The 14,616-nt window shown below is 36.8% G+C and overlaps 1 long non-coding RNA gene across 1 annotated transcript; it reads right to left on the bottom strand.

The window, feature by feature from the left end:
- Positions 1-743: 743 nt before the first annotated feature.
- LOC115426084 (uncharacterized) lies at positions 744-6,252 on the bottom strand. Its single transcript, XR_003936309.1, has 2 exons — positions 6,218-6,252; positions 744-1,002 (listed from the first exon to the last, which is right to left on the bottom strand). It is a non-coding gene; the product is annotated as an uncharacterized LOC115426084 (long non-coding RNA).
- Between the last annotated feature and the right edge of the window lie 8,364 nt (positions 6,253-14,616).

The following is a 14,616-nucleotide window of genomic DNA, read 5'->3' on the forward strand; positions in this document are numbered from 1 at the left end:
CTGAATAGATACATGTTTATAGATATGAATGATGTGTGTGTATACTTAATTGCATTACTTTCACCTTAAGATTTGAAGATTTTAACCACAAATAATTCTGACACTGTAACATCATATATACAAAGAAAATATCTCCTACATTTAGCATTACTAAATAAGTTTTTCACCTATGAACGAAGCAACGCCCTGTAAAGTAGGCGTTAAGATCCTGCCACGATTTCTTCTGCAGGGAGGTGTTGCATTTATTTTTATTCAACCAAAAGCAATGATGTTACCCAGTGTTTTTAATGAGGACTACTATTAGCATGGAGGCTACTAGAGCTCAGCAGGATTATGGTAAACTAGTAACCTAACTATATCAGTAGCTTAAAATATCAGTAGCTTAGAGTCTAACAATATACAACTTTATCCCGCTTTAATCAGTCAGTTAGCTCCTCAAAAGTCAAAATCTAAAACTGGTCTTGATTTTGTCTATAAACCTGAAAAACAAAAGTAGACCTCCCTCCCCGAGTGCATGCCAATTAAGCGTTAAATAGGCTGTGTGTTCTGCATCCGTCTCATCTGCCATGGTAAACACTACAGTTTTTTTTTAATTAAAAATATGACTGCAGACATTGTAAAAATCCTACAGGATACAATGGACAAAGGGTTCTATACAATCATATACCTTTGCACTGAGTAAAATCCAGTTAAGTGGTGCTTTGTGACTTAAATTGTCCTGAGTTACAATGAGTCAAAACATCAAAAGGTTACAAACAAAAAGCATGTCATTTTTCTTTTTTTTTTTTGTCTTTTTTTTTTTTTTTTAAACAGCATGACACCACTGACAGCTTTTGCAAAGTCTTTGGTCACATTTGGATGTGCGATTCACTGTGAAGGACTGTTGGAGATTATGCCGCTGAGAAGTTTGACCTGATGGAGTCCTCTCGTAACTGACGGTGCTTCCCAATGTCACATTCTTCACTGTGCCTGCGACGCTCAATGGTAATCCTATAGTTTTTTCTGCAGAGCAATAAATCATATTATTGGAAAAATCCTCTGTTTTCACTCTGGTCTGCAACAATTATTTAGTTCAACTGCTGTTAAACCAGTGGTTTCCAACCTTTTTTGGCTCGTGACCCATTTTAACATCACAAATTTCTGGCGACCCCAGACATTAAAAACAGAGACAATTTTTGCAAAAATTAATTTCTTTTGATCATATACAGGGTGGGGAAGCAAAAATTTACAATGAACATTTAGTTGTTTTTTCTCAGCAGGCACTACGTCAATTGTTTGAAACCAAACATATATTGATGTCATAATCAATACCTAACACTATTATCCATACCTTTTCAGAAACTTTTGCCCATATGAGTAATCAGGAAAGCAAACGTCAAAGAGTGTGTGATTTGCTGAATGCACTCGTCACACCAAAGGAAATTTCAAAAATAGTTGGAGTGTCCATAAAGACTGTTATAATGGAAAGAAGAGAATGACTATGAGCAAAACTATTACGAGAAAGTCTGGAAGATACTATTAAAGAAGAATGGGAGAAGTTGTCACCCCATATTTGAGGAACACTTGCGCAAGTTTCAGGAAGCGTGTGAAGGCAGTTATTGAGAAAGAAGGAGGACACATAGAATAAAACATTTTCTATTATGTCAATTTTCTTGTGCCAAATAAATTCTCATGACTTTCAATAAACTAATTGGTCATACGCTGTCTTTCAATCCCTGCCTCAAAATATTGTAAATTTTGCTTCCCCACCCTGTAATAGTTTGCTATACGATGTTGATAAATAATAATAAACATTAATTTTAGACAACATTTAGTCTATGTAATTTACACTGAACAAAAATATAAACGCACCACTTTTGTTTTTGCTCCCATTTTTCATGAGCTGAACTCAAAGATCTAAAACTTTTTCTATGTACACAAAAGGCCTATTTCTCTCAAATATTGTTCATAAATTTGTCTAAATCTGTGTTAGTGAGCACTTCTCCTTTGTCCTTTGCTGAGATAAATCCATCCACCTCACAGGTGTGGCAGATCAAGATGCTGATTAGACAGCAGGATTATTGCACAGGTGTGACTTAGGCTGGCCACAATAAAAGGCCACTCTAAAATGTGCACTTTTACTGTATTGGGTGGTCCAGGGGGGTCAGAAAACCAGTCAGTATTTGGTGTGACCACCATTTTCCTCGCACAGTCTTCTTCATGAATTCTCTGAAACAGCTTTGGAGATGGCTTATGGTAGAGAAATGAACATTCAATTCACAGGCAAAAGCTCTGGTGGAGATTCCTGAAGTCAGCATGACCAGTGCATATTCCCTCAAAACTTGGTGACATCTGTGGTATTGTGCTGTGTGATAAACTGCACATTTGGAGTGGCCTTTTATTGTGGCCAGCCTAAGGCACACCTGTGCAAAAAATCATGCTGTCTAATCAGCATCTTGATATGCCACACCTGTGAGGTGGATGGATTATCTCAGAAAAGAAGAAGTGTTCACTTACACAAATTTAGACAGATTGTGAACAATATTTGAGAGAAATAAACCTTGTGTGCACACAGAAAAAGTTTTAGATCTTTGAGTTCAGCTCATGACAAATGGGAGCAAAAAACAAAAGTGGTGCGTTTATATTTTGTTGAGTGTATATTATTATGGACGGAGGCAGTAAAGCCAGGTGTAGATTACTGCACAAAGGAGAATTAGATTTCCTTGGTCAGGATATGTACAGTCAGTCCAGCTTAGATTTACAAGGCTGCAATGAATTACCGAACACTTAAGTAATTTTGAATCAATAAGTACATACTGGCCACAATAAACATTTGACAGATAAACAGTACCACAGTGCTTCAGTTTCAGCTTCAGAGTTTGTCATCTCTTTTATGTATTATGATTGTTTCTGTCAACTCAACATATATTTTATTAGTAAGTTTTTTTTTTTGTATTTTTTATCAATTGCTAGAAATTTCAGGCGACCCCATTTGAATTCCAGGTGACCCCATGAAGGTTCCCGACCCCAAGGTTGAAAAACACTGTGTTAAACTGTTAAAAACTGTTAAACTTTTCATGAAAATCACTAAGAGCAAGAGGAAAAGTGGTTAATTGTGTGTTACATTTCCTGTCTGGTTACAGCTACATGAGCACATAGATCACATAGGTCAGTCTTTCTCTAATGGGGGTACATGGAAGAAGGCCAGGGGGTACTTGAAATGTTTTTAGAAAAAACACTAGTGCTGTCAAACGGTTAAAATTTTTCATCAGATTAATCAACCTGCATTGCTTTGCACTGGTTACATGTCTCGGACCTTGTTTGGATCCAGAACCAGGAAGACTACATCTCCATAGGTTCCTAGTGGAAGTACATTTTGTTGTGATTCTTTTCTAGATCTGATTGGTTAGTGGTACTTGATCGTCTCACCACATGGCCATCCAGGGTGCTGCTACCAAATGTGGGCCCATGAAAGCATAAACATTGTGGACCCTTCATAAATGAGGATGTTATCTCTTTTTTTTTTTTCCTATTCTATATCTGACAGATTGAGAAGATACTGAATTAGAAAAAAAAAAAAATCAGTATCTTCTCAGTCTGATGGATGGGGGGGGGGGGGGGGGGTACATAACGTCACTTACACTAGCATGAAGCAAAACGGAAACTTAACATGCAACGTCTGACTCCTGACTTCTACGCCTCTCATACAGCAGATCTTATGCAAAATTTCAACAACTTCTAACCACTGTTCTATGGGCCCCCCACAAATGCTGGGCCCCATGAATTTGAATTTGTTACGTTTACCCCCACCCTTTATCGGCACCCTAGCTACCATGTACAAACCTGGCATGCTCTTGGCGGTGTAGATATAAGGGGCCGTGTAAACGCAGATTTTTCTGAAAATGGTCACATCTGCACAATGTTTTTTAGAAAACGGAGAGGGAGAAGTATCCATTTTCTAAAATACTCAGCTAGCCTATGATGCTGAGGTTCTCTTTGGGAGTGACCATGATGGATCGGATCAGGAATGAGTACATCAGAGGAACAGCACATGTTAGGTGTTTTGGAGAAAAAGTCCTAGAGGCCAGACTGAGATGGTTTGGACATGTACAGAGGAGGGACAGGGAATATACTGGTAGAAGGACGAAGAGGTTAGAACAGGGGTGGGCAATCCTGGTCCTCGAGGGCCGGTATCCTGCATGTTTTAGAGGTTTCCCTCTTCCAGCGCACCTGAAGGTCATTATCAGGCTTCTGCAGAGCTTGATGATAGGCTGATCATGTGAACCAGGTGTGTTGGAAGAGGGAAACATCCTAAACATGCAGGATACCGGCCCTCGAGGACCAGGATTGCTCACCCCTGGGTTAGAACTACCAAGCAGAAGGTCTAGAGGAAGACCCTGGACTGGATTTATGGATGTAGTGAAAGAGGACATGAAGGTAGTAGGTGTGAGAGAAGAGGATGCAGATGATGGGGTTAAATGGAGGAAGATGAATGGCTGTGGTGACCCCTGAAGGGAACAGCCCGAAGGAAAAGAAGATTTTGCTCCAAAAAAAAGGCTCAGAGGCTTGAAGGTTATAAGTGTTAGAAACTCATTAGTAAATAGTTTGAACATGCTGACTGATACAGAGACAAGAAAAAGTAAACTAACCAGTGTAAGATCTGACTGGCTCAACCTTGTTCAATAGCAGTGTTTCTCAAGCAGTGTGCCACGGAAAGTTACCCACTTTCCCCTAATTGGTACTGTAAGCAAGCAGCGTGATATAGAAACATACGACTGCACGCACCAATGATCATCTCTACAACAACAGTTCACCTTTGCAAAATAAAAAATAAAAGTGAACCGGCCCCGATGTGGTGCATTCTGTTGATAAAGCCCCCTCACCAGTGATGTGTGGATTAGCGAGTTACCCGCGAACCCCAGGCAATGGGGTGGGGCAGGGGAGATATGCCCCCCATGCTATTATACAACGAACCTCAATCCGGGGGTCTGTCTGAGGGGTTGCTGACACACCCCTCTCAGTCTGTCTTCAATTCCTGCCAGAATATCAGCTTTGTGTTCAACTAAACAGGCCCAGGTTTCACACTGAGTAAATTGAGACCAGATTTGCATTATATTTCAATACGTATACCTTATGTGACATTTTTTTTGGTGGTGTGCCTTGTGATTTTTCTAATGTAAAATATGTGCCGTGGCTCAAAAAGGTTGGGAAACACTGTTCAATAGGTATCTGAAACTATTTATGCCAACTGTTGGACTTTTTTTATAAGTTATACAGGGTGAGTCAGAAAAAACACTCTTTCCATTTAAAGAAATTGTACTGCTAAAACGGAAACACTGATTTTTCTTTTGACCATACAGTCATATTGATGTGGTTATTGAGCATGTCTGGTGATGTAGTCATAGATTTATTGCATTGCATAAGAGAGAGAAGGTCCATTGTTTATTGGGCACTGAAATACCTGCCAACACAATATATGCCACAGTGAACAAACTTGAAATTGACAACAATTACAGGAGTCGGGGCTTTGCTTTCACACTCAGGACATAGGCCTACATGACAGTGCCCAGGGAGTTTTCATCATGGCAAGACCACAGCGATTGCAGATATTATTTCCCTCATCGAGTTGTCTGTTTGGGTCAGGAGAGAGAGTGGCCACCTAGATCCCCGGACTTGACCCCCCTTGATTTTTTCTTGTGGGGGCATCTTAAAAACCGTGTGTATCAGACTGTTCCACAAACTCTTCAGGAACTCCGAAATCGCATCACGGCTGAAATCCAAGCCCTACGACGAACACGAATGGCGAGAAGAGCTGTGTTAGAGATGCGACAACGAGCACAGATGCATCAATCTGAATGGTAGCCAGGTTGAAGGTCGTGCCGGACGACTTCGTTGAGACAAAACATTTTGATGGCGAGTAAACATGCTGTAATGGTTGACAATTTCAATTTCATTCACGATGGCATAAACTGTGTTGGCAGATATTTCAGTGCACAATAAACAATGGACATTCCCTCTGTTATGCTATGCCATAAATCAGTGATTCAATCACCAGACATGCTCAATAACCACATCAATATGACTGTATGATCAAAAGAAAAATAAGCATTTCCATTTCAGTTGTACAATTTCTTTAAATGAAAAGAGCGTTTTTCTGACTCACCCTGTACTCATGCCTTATGAATTCAAATATAAATGTATCCTAATTGAAAAGTGGTGCCGATAAATGAACTGTTACCTAAAGAAGTAGAATGCTATAAGCATTGCAGTTCCAGAACAGCTCCCACTATGACTCCTGTCAGAGCTGATACTCCTAGTCCACCTGTGAGAGAGAGACGTCATTAGTACAGATATTAACAGTAATTAACGGTAACAGGATTATAGAGACATTTCAGATTTGAAACAGAACAGGCCTTTTCATTTACATGATTTGTCTTGTATCTCCGTTATCGGTGGTTGTCTGACTTTGAGAGTGAAATGGTCGATGTTGAATCCTGGGAGCAACTGAAAAGTTCCATTTGCACCGAAGTAGTTGGCCACTACCTGAAAACGAGTAGAGCAAAACCTGTTAAAATGACAGCACATGTACAGTCTTAGGCATCACAGTACAATGTTATGATGATGACGATGAAGTTTATTTTAAACATAAGTAGGAACAAAATACAAAGGTGAATGAAACACTCCAGAATATTGAAGGCAAAAAAAAAGCACAGTGTACAACTATCTCACTGTGGCTCCTCAACAACCCTTTATCTACGAAATGGAGAAGGAAGAATCTGAGGTTATATTGTCCTACCCCAATTTTACATAACTAATATATATATGCAGTCCAAAAAAACAGAACAGGTCAGTACTAAGGCTATGTTCGGACTGTAGGCAAATGTGGCCCAAATCCGATTTTTTTGCCCATATGTGGCCTGTATCTGACCTGTTAAAGACAGTTTGAAATGTACAAATCCAGTTTTTTCAAATCCGACCCAGGCAACTTTTATATGTGATCCTAAATCTGATACGTATCTGATATTTTGCAATGTGACTTCAGTCTGAACGGCCAGGTCGCATTTATCCGACCTTTACATTATGACAATGTGACAAATGTCACAATTCTGCGTCCCTCCATATTAACCGTAAACACAGTGCGTGCCTGCGTGGTCATGTATTAGGCTATGTCAGGACCTCTTTTGCACATGCGGGTCACTTCAGGGTCCCATTCAGTTCATACTCAAAACTGATAGAAGTCGCATTTAATGTGTAATATGAACGAGCGTCGAGCACACACAAAAAAAATCAGATTTCACCAAAAAATCTGAATGTGCATTAAGACCTGCTGTCTGAACGTAGCCTAAGTAACTGAAAAGATCTCAGGTTATAATATATCATAGAAACAGAACAGCAGAAAACTATGCAGCTGTTCAGAAAACCATGGGAAGGAATGCTTCTAGGACCCACAAAGAGTTTGTTCAAGGTGCTCTTTGGAAAAAGGGATTCATAAAGTAGATGGCAAACAGGAAGAATACTCTAAGGCACTCTCTTTAATCATTAAATACCTTTATTCTCATGGCATGGTCATATATAGACCTGAAAAAACACTTCAACGCGTTTCGGCTTCCAGCCTTGATCAGGAATTCAAACAAAAGCAAAAACAAAAACAAAATTCCTGATGAAGGCTTGAAGCCGAAACGAGTTGAAGTGTTTTTTTGTTTTTTTTGCTCATTTTTTAAAATTTATTTTCATTGTACATCACCAAAGTACAATACAAAACTAGAAAAGCACTCTGAGAGCGCAGACCTCTGCAGGGCAGATCAGTGCCCCCCCATTTGTTCCTTGTGCCAGTATCAACATTTCCTGAAATTTTCATCCAAATCCGTCCATAACTTTTTGAGTTATCTTGCACACGGACAGACAGACAAACAGACAAACAAACCAACACCAGCAAAAACATCACCTCCTTGGAGAAGGTAAAAAAAATAAATAAATAAAAGAAAGAAATTCACATTTTATGATACAAGATTTTGTGACACACAAAGTATATTCCCCCCCCGCCCCAGAGCCAATGGTGACCCCCATACTAACCCAACCTGGATCTCAATATTCAAAAATCACTAATAAAGACAAATACACATAGGTGAAAGAGAATATAATTTACAGATATAAACAGATAGGTGATCAGGATGGTCATAGACAATTATGTTGGCACTCTTTCTTCAGCCATAATGAAAACTGCATCCCACATACTAAAGGGTTTTCGACTGGTTGCATGGATCCGGGCCACTGACCTCTCCATCATAACTATATCTAGAAAATAATTAATCCATTGTTGCCGTGATAAAGTATGAGTCAGCTGCCAGCTCAATACCAGCATTTTGTTGAAGTGTTTTTAAGGTACAGGGTGGGGAAGCAAAATTTACAATATTTGAGGCAGGGATTGAAAGACAGTGTATGACCAATTAGTTTATTGAAAGTCATGAGAATTTATTTGCCACAAGAAAATTGACATAATAGAAAATGTTTTTATTCTATGTGTCCTCCTTCTTTCTCAATAACTGCCTTCACACGCTTCCTGAAACTTGCGCAAGTGTTCCTCAAATATTGGGGTGACAACTTCTCCCATTCTTCTTTAATAGTATCTTCCAGACTTTCTCATAATAGTTTTTGCTCATAGTCATTCTCTTCTTTACATTATAAACAGTCTTTATGGACACTCCAACTATTTTGAAATCTCCTTTGGTGTGACGAGTGCATTCAGCAAATCACACACTCTTTGACGTTTGCTTTCCTGATTACTCATATGGGCAAAAGTTTCTGAAAAGGTATGGATAATAGTGTTAGGTATGATTATGACATCAGTATATGTTTGGTTTCAAAACAATTGACGTAGTGCCTGCTGAGAAAAAACAACTAAATGTTCATTGTAAATTTTGCTTCCCCACCCTGTAATGTATGACCATGCCTTGAGAATAAAAGCTTTTTATGTTTAAAGAGAGTGCCTTGGAGTTTTCTTCCTGTTTGGCATCAATAATACAGCAGTATTCCTTCTTCAAACACTGACATCACCATCACCTATGATATGTAACAGTGTTTTGTTTCCTTTACCTCATAGGTTTCCTTCCTCAGCGTTGGTCATGGACATCAAGAGAAGTCTCCATTCTGTCACCATTGACATCCATCGATACCTGGCCTGCAATCCTATAAACATCAGAGTACCAGTGAGCAGTGAACAACGAGCTGGTTTAAGTGTTATTTTCAATTTTAGAGTAAACTCCATGTTGTACCTTCAAAAGTTCTGTTTCCACATGCGTAAAGTGATCTCTGATCCGTTCTTCTTGGTGAATCCGTTTTTCATAGCTTCATGCAAAGCAATAGCATACAGCAGTATGGCATCATGGAATCCCTCAACCAACATGTTGATCTAAAAAATAAAAAAAATAGTCACAAAGGGGATGATAATACATAAAGTCCTCTAAACATGTACTGCAGGATACACAATAGTCACAACTTCTATAACAGTGTTCACATAATATCTTGTTGGACACAGTGGAGGTCCAAACATCATCAGTTTATGTTGGCTTTGTCCTGAAGACATTAGTAGGATTTTAATTAGTGGCGTAGTAGGTTTTATGTTTTAGGTCGATTAGTTTAATTAATATCCTTATTAGAGTGCATCAAGTTTTTACAATAACCGACCCTCATTTATTCAAATGATCAGAGTAGACAGCTGTACAAAAATATTGAGTGATTTCATACATATTTAAGAAATCCACCACAAAATGGAATATTTAGCTGTAATAGTAGCGTATTTGTGGGTGTGTTATTATAACAATATGAGGTGTAACAGACCTTTGTCACAGCAGAGTTACATTAATATTGTTCCTCATCAGGGTGAGAAGAATCGAAAGATTCTGAAAGAGGAAGTAGCCTATAACATGTTTTAACTGATCGATATTTTGGTTGATTTTTATGTGTATTATCACCAGTGTTCGTTGTACATATGTATAATGACAATAAAGGCATTCTGTTCTATTCTATTCTATTCTATTCTATTCTCTTCTATTCTATTCTATTCTATCTATTCTATTCTCTATTCTATGTTGATGTGCCTCAGAACAATTAAGTCATGAAATTCCACTTACAATATTATATAGACATACACTATACACAATATATTCAATTCCACTGACTATACAACAGTTATGAGTAAACCCCCCTTCACACCATGTGCAACTACAATGTAAATAATATTTATAATTAATTATAATTCTTTATTTATATAAATACCAATTTCTTATTTTCTCCCTATATTACATTTTCACTCATTTTGTGGTTTTTCTCTGCACTCACTTGTATATTGCTGGTGTTAACTATCTTCTTATCTTATCTTATCTTATCGTTCAAAAACATTTTACTTCAACTGGCATCTGCCGCGGTGGAACGGCTAAAAGGCTGAGGACGATAAAGAATAACTCTAATCTGCTGTGAAAAAGTGTCCGTTGGGACGATTCTATAATGTAATAAAATATACGTATATGATAAAATTGCAAAGGAGAACAGTCAGTTCTATTCTGTGATGAGGGTGAATTATTTATGCTATATTTTGCTTTGAGAACTGAAAATGTAATGTGTTTTTTCAACATGAATCATGACTCTTATTCTATTTTTCAATACACAGGTAGTTTATGGATGACATAAACTATGAAAAAATCTTATGTTTATATTTTGCCTGAAATTGTATTTGGTAAAAGAAAAAAAAAGGAAGAGGAGGAACTAATGCACGCTAATACTTATGTATGATATGCTAATGCTTATGCTAAACTTAACTTTGTCTACATCAAGATGACTGATATAACTGAGTTTTACCTGTGTGTTTTATATATTTAGTGCATTTTATATATTTATTGTTCTTTTCTAATCTGTTTTCATTTCATGTAAGGAGCTTGGATTATCCTGAAATGTTACCTATAAATATTATTAATATTATCACATTATTGATTATTATTTAATTAATGCAGTTACAAGCATTAATGTATTTTTATTTTTTTTTTTACTTTTATGAGACAGTGTGCATCTCAGTGACTAATTCATACCTTATTTGTATTTTTTTTAATTCCTATTGCTGTACTTTGACTGTATAATGGATTCATGGTTGAAAACGACAAATTAACAGTTTCCTGATGCAGTGCATTTATGATGGAGTTCAAAGATTAACCCTTTCATGCACGAATTATGAGAACCTTAATCAAATTTTTTTCCTGAGTGTTTTATTCCTCTTTAGGCATGAAAACAGCAATGCGATTGAAAATTTTCTTCTGAAAAATAAATAAATAAATAAAATACATTAAAAAAAATAATAATGAAAAAAAAAAAAAATCTTATGAACCTATTTTTCATGAAGTTGCAAAAATGTCCACTCAGCTGGACACCACATGTTTAATTTTGACGCACAGAAACATGTATTTACTGATAAATTGTGTGAAAACTATGGGGAGGGCTTGTGATTCTCGGGGTTTATGCTCAGTAGAGATCTACATAATGTTACCAATTCATGTCAGAAAAGATATATAGTGTCTTAAAACTTTAATAAAGATATGTGCAAAAAAAATAAAAAAAAATAAAAAAAATCCATGAATATATAAGAGAAAAGCTGTAGAATAGCTGTCCACTGTAGTGACCAGTATGCATGAAAGGGTTAAATAGTAAATAGCCTCATTTTGATGCAAATATGTGTCAGACATACATACGCTTTCACAGTCTTTGCAGTCAGGAAACCGTGCTTTTTCAACGGACTTTTTCATTTCCAAGGTGAAGTTTTCGAATTCGGGTTTTGTGGTCCTTAGCAGCGTCACAGTGTTCAAAGAAGTATAGGCCTGCCTGGCTTCGTTGTCATATTTGTCCCCTCGCCTCCATGAGCCATTGCCTGTAATTTATGTAAGATAGACAGAACACAGTATATTTCTTAAACATTATTATTCAACATTGTTAAAGAATCAGTTTTACAAACAGGGGTGCCCAGCCAGTTGATCACAATTAACCACATAAGTGCAGAACATCTGTAGGTTCATGTCAAATTATTATTATTATGATTATATATGAATTAATATAGTACTCCTCAAATACTCTGACTTCAAATATTGTAGCGTCAGAGTCTGAATTCATCGCCCTCTCATTTGTGATGTTGCTTGAAAATGAAACATCCATCAAGTGATGAGAAACACCAAATATGCAGAAGCCCAGTATATTAGATACTAACAATCTGACCAATACTGTAGAAGTCAGTTTAACCGTTTCATAATCAAAAATGGAAATGAGATTTTATTAGAAATTCCGTACTCGTCATTTTCATTCGGTCATGTTATGTGTTGTTGCCTGAAATTAAAAGTTCCTCAGCGAGTAAAAGGCCTATAACAGGAATGTCAGGTCAGACCAGTAAAATAATAACACATTAACCTATAAATAATGACAACTCTGAACTTTTCTCTAGGTTTTAGATCAGGGCTGTCAAACTCATTTTAGTTTAGGGCCCACATACCGCCAATATGATCTGAAATGGGCCAAACTAATAAAATAATAACAGGGAAAAAAGTACAATTACATTATGAAATTGTTTACATCTACAAAGTTTCTTAAACATGAACATCCTGATATGTCGTACAAAAATAACAGCAGTTTTAACCATATTATGCCTTTGTTTATCATTTATACATATCGATGGCCAGAATACAAAACCTCCTATCTGAAAAAAATCACTTTTTTCAGGAAACACAAAAACCCCCCAAAAAAACATTTAGTTTTATTATATTACAGTATGGTCTTTGTTAAAGATATCCAAGCATATTCTACTGTTCTCAGACTCTCATTCTATATTATGTGTTAACAATGTCATCCTTGTTCTCACCATTTAATGTGAAAACTCAAAATCTAAAAATTTGCAGATAGGTGGTTTTGTTTTTTGGCCGCCGATATACATTACAGATTTTAGATCACAGTGGATCTACAAAGGCACGAAACATTTAGTAACAGGCAGAATATTGGTCAAATTACACTGACTTCTCTTAAGACATTTCATTTGTTCACATTTGTTCAGGTTAATCACATTTTTGTGATAAGATAGTTTTTAAATGTAAACATTTACATGTAACTTTTTTTTGCATTAAGAGATCACATTTTATTCATGTATTTATTTATTTAGTTACAGGACAGTGTGTATTGGCATTAGTTGCAAAGAACAAGATGCACGCACCAGATTTAGCAGAAAATCTAATTTCTGTCTGTTGTCCTGGACAAATGTCTAATAATAAAACATCACACAGACGACGAAGAACTAATACACTGGAAGAAAACCGTTAGCACGACAGATATAGGAAAGTTTGCACAGACTGAACACTTACAGCCAAATACAAAGAGAGGCTTACATTCTGAAAGTACAATAACATTTCCTAGAATAAGAGTAAGATATAAAAGAAAGAAGAGGAGAGAAAAAAGAGAAATAAATAAATAAATAAATAATAAATAAATAAATAAATAGTCTAAGTGTACAATAGCAAACCAGACGAACATCACATTGATCTGTATGTGGCCCCTGAACTAAAATAATTTTAAAATTCTTGGTTAAGATCTTTTTGCGTTTCACAAATTCATCCCCTGGGCCATAATGCACCATTTGGGGGGCCGGTTGTTTCACAACTGTATTTTAGAGTGAAAAAAAATCTAAATTACAGAATGAAAATGTTTGCATCCACAAACTATCCTTAGACAAAAAAAGTGATTAACCTGAACAAATATGTACATGAATATGAATGTCTTAAGAAAGTGCAATTTTAACAATATTCTGCCTCAGTTTATTATTTACACATGTGCCGTACAACTTACAGTGTAATCTACAGTGGATCTACAAATACACAAAACATTTAGGAACAGGCAGAAGACTGTTAAAATTGTGTTTAGTTCTCTTAACTCTTTCAGTGCCATGGGCCGATTAAATCGGCTTTACGAATACAACCTTTAAAGTGCCACAGGCCGATCAGATCGGCTTTGGAGAACACGCCATATTTGTGTACAAACAAACCATCCACCCCCATTTCTTTCTCACATTTCGATGACGTTCTTTCTATGTCCCCCTTTTGAGACCAGACGGGAATTTGAGGTCACGCGACCGAATAAATTATGCAAATTACGATCAATAATGAATCGGCTGCGTCCGGTGCGTTTTGAATCTAAGTAGCAATCGGTCGGTTATGTTACCGAGCGGTTTTTGACCAAGGAAGAGCTCGCGTTTCGTTTTCTGCTTGGGAAATTTTATGAATGAATTTGAATGAAATCATATGCAAATTAGATGGCCATTTTGTAGTAATATCGTAAACACAGCGATCTGTCAAAACAGTCCCATCTACTAGAAAATGAGTTCTGATGATGATTCAGACTTCGATTATAAAAACGACGCGAAATACTGAAAAACGGCCAAATTCTGTGGCACTTTTAAGGCTTATTAGCCCCTTAACTGTCTGGCACCGAAAGAGTTAAGACATTTCAGTTTGTTCATAGTTGTTCAGGTTATTCACATTTTTGTGGAACGATAGTTTGTAATTTTACTTTTTAACACCAAAATAAATAGAAAATTTGAAGCTGTCATTCTTTATAGTTATG

This window comes from Sphaeramia orbicularis, chromosome 9 (assembly GCF_902148855.1).
Source record: "Sphaeramia orbicularis chromosome 9, fSphaOr1.1, whole genome shotgun sequence".
Classification (NCBI taxonomy): domain Eukaryota; kingdom Metazoa; phylum Chordata; class Actinopteri; order Kurtiformes; family Apogonidae; genus Sphaeramia; species Sphaeramia orbicularis.